At 41.2% G+C, this 6,725-nt stretch overlaps 1 non-coding gene across 1 annotated transcript; it reads right to left on the reverse strand.

Moving 5' to 3' along the window:
- Positions 1 to 271: 271 nt before the first annotated feature.
- LOC118154321 (U7 small nuclear RNA) lies at positions 272 to 333 on the reverse strand. The gene has a single exon (XR_004744192.1). It is a non-coding gene; the product is annotated as a U7 small nuclear RNA (small nuclear RNA).
- Positions 334 to 6,725: the final 6,392 nt, after the last annotated feature.

Here is a 6,725-nt window from a genome sequence, read left to right on the forward strand (position 1 = left end):
GGATACATGACGAAATTAAATGATAAAAGCACTTTGTACTCTGAGAAAAACCGACACTACCTGTCTAGCTCTAAATCCCCAAATAAATGAAGATTGGAGCCTTTCCTGTGAGTGAGACTCCCTAACAAAAACTTCATTTCTTACTTGTGCCTGAAAATAAGTGATTGCTTTTATAATGATCATCGGAGAAAACTGCTGGTTTTTTTCTACCTCGGACAGACTAATAAAGTTTGTATTTTCCCTTGAAATATCTGTTGTATTTTTTTCCCTTGGAGGTTTTCTAGTAAAAACTGGAAAATCTGCTAGACAAATTCTAAAAGAGCTATAAAGCTTGTATCTTTAGTTTGATGATTTATCATTCTAAAGGTCCTTGAAAAACTTTTTTTCAGGTAAATTTTTGTTTTCTAAATGCTTTTTTGTCTTTGTGTGTGTGTGTGCATGTGTGTGACAACAAACACACACAACCAAAATAATTACAGCTTGTGGTAAGTGCCGTGTAAGAAATAAGGGAGGTGGTACAGTGGAGATTTAAGAGGGAATCATTGATTTAGATTAGAGGTCAGCAAACTTCTTCTGCAAAGGATCAGATAGTAAATATTTTAGGCCTCGTGTGACATTCCTTCTCTGACACAACTCATAGTTCAGCCACTGTTGTGGGAAAGTAGCCATCGACAATATGTAAACAAATGGGCATGACTGTGTCCCAATAAAACTTTATTTACAAAAACTAGTGGTGGTCCGGATTTGGAACATGGGCCATTGTTTTTCTGATTCTTGCCTTATATCATGAGTTTATGCAAGGCCTTCCTGAGGACATGATGTTTAAGATAAAACCCGAGGAATAAAAAGAAGCTGGCTTTCCAAGCAGAAAGGATAGGCTTGTCAAAGGTCCTGAGAAAGAGAGGAGTTTGGTGTATCTGAGGAACAGTAAAGGGGCCGGTGGCTGAAGCACAGGGAATCAGGGAGAGGGTGAGATCAGCAATGTTGGCAGGAATTGGGTCATGCAAGACCCTGTGGGTCCCAGTAAGGAGTTTGGATTTTATTCTCAGAGCATCAGAAGCTTCTTGTAGGATTTCAAACTGTGGAGTGACTTTATGAAGCATTAAAATGGCTGCTGTGACTTTGAGGGGGACAAAATATGTGGTTTATAGTAAGGAGGTTATTGTAGTAATTTGGACAAAAGATGATGGTCAGCGTGAAAGATGGCACTGGAGATGGAGAGACGTGGCTGGACTTGAGAGGCATCATTTTGTAGAGTCCACTGATAAGACGTTCCCACTGACTGGGTGCAGGTGTCAAGGATGACTCCACGGTTTCTGGCTGGAGCTGGATGAATGGTGGTGCTGTTTACTAAGATACAAAGAGTGGGTGAGTGGCCGGATGCGGTGGCTCACTCCTATAATCCCAGCACTTTGGGAAACTGAGGTGGATGGATCACAAGATCAGGAGTTCGAGACCAGCCTGGCCAACATAGTGAAACCTCTGTCCCTAAGAAAAAAATATAAAAAATTAGCTGGGCGTGTTGGTGGGCACCTGTAATCCCAGCTACTCAGGAAGCTGAGGCAGGAGAATTGCTTGAACCCAGGAGGTGGAGGATGTAGTGAGCTGAAATGGGGCCATTACACTCCATCCCGGGTGACCATGCGAGACTCTTTCTAAAAAAAAAAAAAAAAAAAAAAAGAGTGGGCAAATGACAAGAGGTGAAGGCAAGGGAGAATGAACTCAGAATGACACTACTCACATGTCAAGTTGGAGTGCCAATTAGACATCCACGTGCAAATATCAACAAGGCAGTTGGAGCTCAGTGGGAGAGGTTGAGATTGGAGAAGTACATTTGGGACTCATCAATATAAAGATGGCACTTTAAACTTACATTTCATGGCCCATAATCCTGGCACTGTGGGGACTAAGGTGGGAGGATTGCTTGAGCCCAGGTGTTCAAGATCAGCCTGAGCAACATAGAGAGATCCTGTTTCTACAAAAAATACAAAAATTAGCAAGGCCTGGTGGTGTACCTGTGGTCCCAGCTACTTCGGAGGTTGAGGTGGGAGGATCATTTGAGCCCAGGAGGTTGAGACTGCAGTGAGTCATGATTATGTCACTGCACTCCAGCCTGGGCAACAGGAGTGAGACCCTCACTCAAAAAAAAAAATTGTGCTAAAATATACGTACATTTATATTGTTGCTCAGCCATTGCCACCATCCATCTCCAGAAATTTCCGTCTTCCCAGTCTGAAACTCCATACCTATTAAACAATGCCCATTCCTCCCCTCCCTCCGTCCCTGGCAACCATCATTCTATGTTCTGTCTTTGTGACCTTGACCACTCTAGGTATCTCATACAAGTGGAAACATACAGTAGTTGACCTTTTGTGAGTGACTGACTGTACTTAGCATGTTTTCAAGGCTTATTTATACTGTAGCATGTGTCAGAGTTGCATTCCCTTTTTCATTTTTTTTGTTATGGTGAATTACACATAACCTAAAATTTGCCATCTTAATCATTTTAATTTGTATTTTAGATTCTTTTTTCTTGAGGCAGGGACTTACTGTGTCACCCAGGCTGGAGTGCAGTGGCACCATCACAACTCATGGCAACCTCAGCCTCCCAGGACCAAGATCCTCCTGCTTCAGCCTCCTGAGTAGCTGGCACTACAGGCATGTGCCAGCACCATCTTAACCATTTTAAGGTGTCGAGTTCAGTGGTAGTAAGTACAGTCATAATGTTGTACAATCGTCACCGCCATCCATTTTCAGAACTCATTTCATCTTGTACAATTGAAATGTTGACTATTCTAGGTACCTCATATAAGTGACATCGGACAGTATTTGTCCTTTTGTGACTGGTTTATTTCACTTAACATAATGTCCTTAAGGTTCGTCCATGCTGTAGTATGTGTTAGACTTTCTTTTTAAAGGCTGAATAATATTACGTTGTGTGTGCACACCTCATTTTGCTTTTCCATTTATCTGCTGATGGACACTTGGGTTGCTGCCCCCTTTTTGTTTTTGTTTTTGTTTTGAGATGGAGTCTCGCTCTGTTGCCCAGGCTGGAGTGCAGCGCCGTGATCTCAGATCACTGCAACCTCTGCCTTCTAGGTTCAAGTGATTCTCACGCCTCAGCCTCCCAAGTAGCTGGGATTACAGATGTGCACCACCGCACCTGGCTAAGTTTTGTATTTTCAGTAGAGACGGGGTTTCGCTGTGTTGGCCAGGCTGGTCTTGAACTCTGTACTTCAAGGGATCCACCTGCTTCAGCCTCCCAAAGTGCCGGGATTACAGCTGTGAGCCACCGCAGCAGGCCTTCCTTCCACATTTTAGCTACTGTGAATAATCCTGATATGAATATGGGTATACAAATGTCTTTTTTTTTTTTTTTACAAATATCTTTTTTGAGACAGCGTTTTCATTTCTTTAGGTAGATACCCAACAGTAAAAATGCTGGCTCGTAAGGTAGTTTAATGTTTAATTATTTGGAACCACCACACAGTTTTCCAGGAGGCTCTATCATTTCATATTCTCACCAGCAGCGGACAGGGCTCTAATGTCTCCACATCTTTGCAAACTCATTATTGTTACTATCATTATTATTACTTTTTGGTTCGTTCAATAGTAGCCATCACAATGGGTCTGAGGTGCTATCTCATTATAGTTTTGACTGCATTTCCCTAATGCTTAGTGATGCTGAGTATCTTTTCACATACTTATTGGCCATTTGTAGATCTTTTTTGGAGAAATATCTGTTCAAGTCATTTTTGAATTGGGTTGATGGGATGTTTTTTGCTGTAGAGTTTTAGGAATTTTTTATATATTCTGGATTTCAATCTAGATGTATACCTTATCACATATTGTATATCCTTTTTCATATCAGAAGGCATATAAGATAGATGCTTTCCAAATATTTTCTCCCATTTTGTGCATTTCCTTTTTACTCTGTTAATACTGTCTTCTGATGTGCAAAATTTCTAAATTTTCCTGAAGTCTAATTTGTCATTTTTCTTTTGTTACCTGTGCTTCTGGTGTCATATTCACGAAATCACTGCCAACTCCAATTTCAGAAAGCTTTCTCCCTATGTTTTCTTCTAAGAGTTGTGTAGTTGTATCTCTTAGGTCTTTGCCTAGTTTGAGTTAATTGTTGCATATGATATAGGGTAATGGTTCAGATTCATCCATTTCCATATGAATGTCCAGTTTTCCCCAAATAATTTGTTGAAAAGACTTTGTACTTTCCCTCACTGAATGGTCTTGGCAGTCCTGTCAGAAATCATCTGACCGTATGTACTAGAGCTTATTTCTGGGCTCTGTTTTATTCCACTGGTCTACATTTCTGTCCCTATGCCAGTGTCACACTGCTTTGACTACCGTAGTTTTGTAGTAAGTTTTTGAAGTCAGGAAGTGTGAGACCTCCAGCTTCATTCTTTTTCAATATTTTTTGGATATTTGAGGGTCTCTTGAAACCCCATATGAATTTTAGGATGAATTTTTCTATTTCCAGGAAAAGAAATCCTTCAGATTTTGACAGGAATTGCATTGATTCTGTAGATTTGACAGTTGCAGGTAGAACTTAGCTTTAAATTCAACTGCAAAGAACATAAAAATGCTTAAAAATTGGCTTAAACAAGAAAGTGGTTTATTCTCAACTCATATTCACTAAGTCCTGAGGTAGGCAATTCGTGACTGGTCAGGCACCCTGTGGATGCAGAGACCCAGGCTTCTTCTGTCTTGTCACTTCATCATGTGTGGCTTTCATTCCCAACTTTGTCTCATGATACAAAATAGCTGCTTGAGCTCCGGACATCACGTCTGCTTTCCAGTTAGCTGGAAGAAGGAAGAAATAAAGGAGCAAAGCTCTTTACATTTAAGGACACTTCCTAGAAGTCACAACTTTATTTACATCCTTTGGCCAGAAAACTAGGTTCTTCAACCGTCTATAGAAGGAGAGAGTGATAATTTGAGGACAACCAAAAGTTTCTGCCATAACAACCACCAGATTCTCTTCCAGATGGAATGTTCAGTTCTATCAAATGCTTCTGAGCAGTGGAGTGAATGCCTGTGTAGATATAATCTTTGGATTTGACACTTGGAAATCCTATGTGACTTCAGAAGTTTTGGGGACAGGATGAAGGCAGAGGTCCAGGAGGGGTGGGCAGGGTTTGTATGGGATTCATCTCAGTATCAAAGATGCCCCATTCCCTCCTGCATAACTGCTCGGCTCCTCCGCATTGTGACCATGCCTTCATGATGCCTGGATCTGGCCCCTTCCTCCCAGGCAGTTGCAAGTTTCTGCAGCGTGGGCAGTCTCTCATGTCACACCCTTGCAGAATTGTGCTTACTGCCGGGACTCCTGGAAACTGACTTTGTTAGGACACCTGCCTCCCTTCTAGACCATGAGGGCAGGGGTTATTGCTGATCCAGCCTCACCTAAGCAAACAAAGTCACAGGGTCCTGATAGATGTTAATTGACTGACTGAATGAACAAATAAGCTCTCAGTGCCTAGCACAGGGCTTGATCCATAGTTTGTGTGCATAATGCTCATTGAATTAATTTGTTTATAAAAGGGTGAATGAATGAAAGAAGAAATAAATGTACAAATGAATGAATGAACTCACAGTGCTTAACACCAAGTCTGCTTACATAACAGCTGCTAGTAAATATTTGTTTCTGTTATTTAAAATATGAATAAAATATGCATATGGTTCAAACACATATTAAAACATATACTGGGAAGGGGCTTGTTCCCACTTCCATTTTCTGTCTATCTGGTTCTCACCACTTTTATTCATTTCTTAGCTTTTCAGAGGTTCTTCATGCAAATCTATGCAAATGAAATATATTGCTATTCCCCCATGTCTTGCTTGGTGGGGGCAGCTGGGACTGAGAAGGCAGGGACCAGTGGGGTAGGCACAAAGTCAGAGAACTTATGTATTCATCGTCAGTGGCCTTCTCAACACAGACATTATTCTGAGAGGTAACAACATTATACATTTATTTGACTATAAAACATAGATCCCTAAAACTAGGCTCTGTCCTGGGTGGGGCTCTGACCTCCCACCAGTCCTGTGTGAATCAGGACAGCAGCCCCTCCCTGGGAAAGGATGGCCAGATCCACTGCTTTCTAAGTGTGGGCTGGGTACAAAAGGTTGTACTCGAGTTGCTGCTCAGTGGAGCCACATCAACTAAAGAACATCAAAGCCCAGAGTGAGAACCTTCCTCCCTTTCCTATTTTCCTTCAATTTATTATTAAGGAGAAAGTCTCTGTTCAATGCTGGTGTGTTTTTAACACCTCTCTTAACACTGACTTCCCTTTTTAAAGGAGAATAGGCCTCCAGAGCCTTCAGCAGGCAACCGGATCTGGCTAGAATGTGATGACATTGTTTTGTTTTCATTGTACTTATTTTTATGGCTACCTTCTATTTATGGCACGAGATACTGATTTTCCATTTATGGAGGGCTCTAAAGTTTCCTTTTGAAATAATATATTTATGTTTTTAAAAGAAAGACCATTTAAAGAAAAATATTATGTAATAATAGTTACATAATATTTACAGCACAGGTGGTACCGAGACAAGGAAAAAATTATAAAGAGGTATGCGATGTGCTGAAAAAGAGGACATGCTTCTGAGGTTAAAGCCTCTCATAGCCTCTATGTAACAGAAGGGACCACTGAGGCTCAGAGAGGAGAAGGGACTTTCTCAAGGTCACTCCGATGATGTGGACTAAGAAC

Source organism: Callithrix jacchus, chromosome 5 (genome assembly GCF_049354715.1).
Source record: "Callithrix jacchus isolate 240 chromosome 5, calJac240_pri, whole genome shotgun sequence".
In the NCBI taxonomy this organism is placed as follows: domain Eukaryota; kingdom Metazoa; phylum Chordata; class Mammalia; order Primates; family Cebidae; genus Callithrix; species Callithrix jacchus.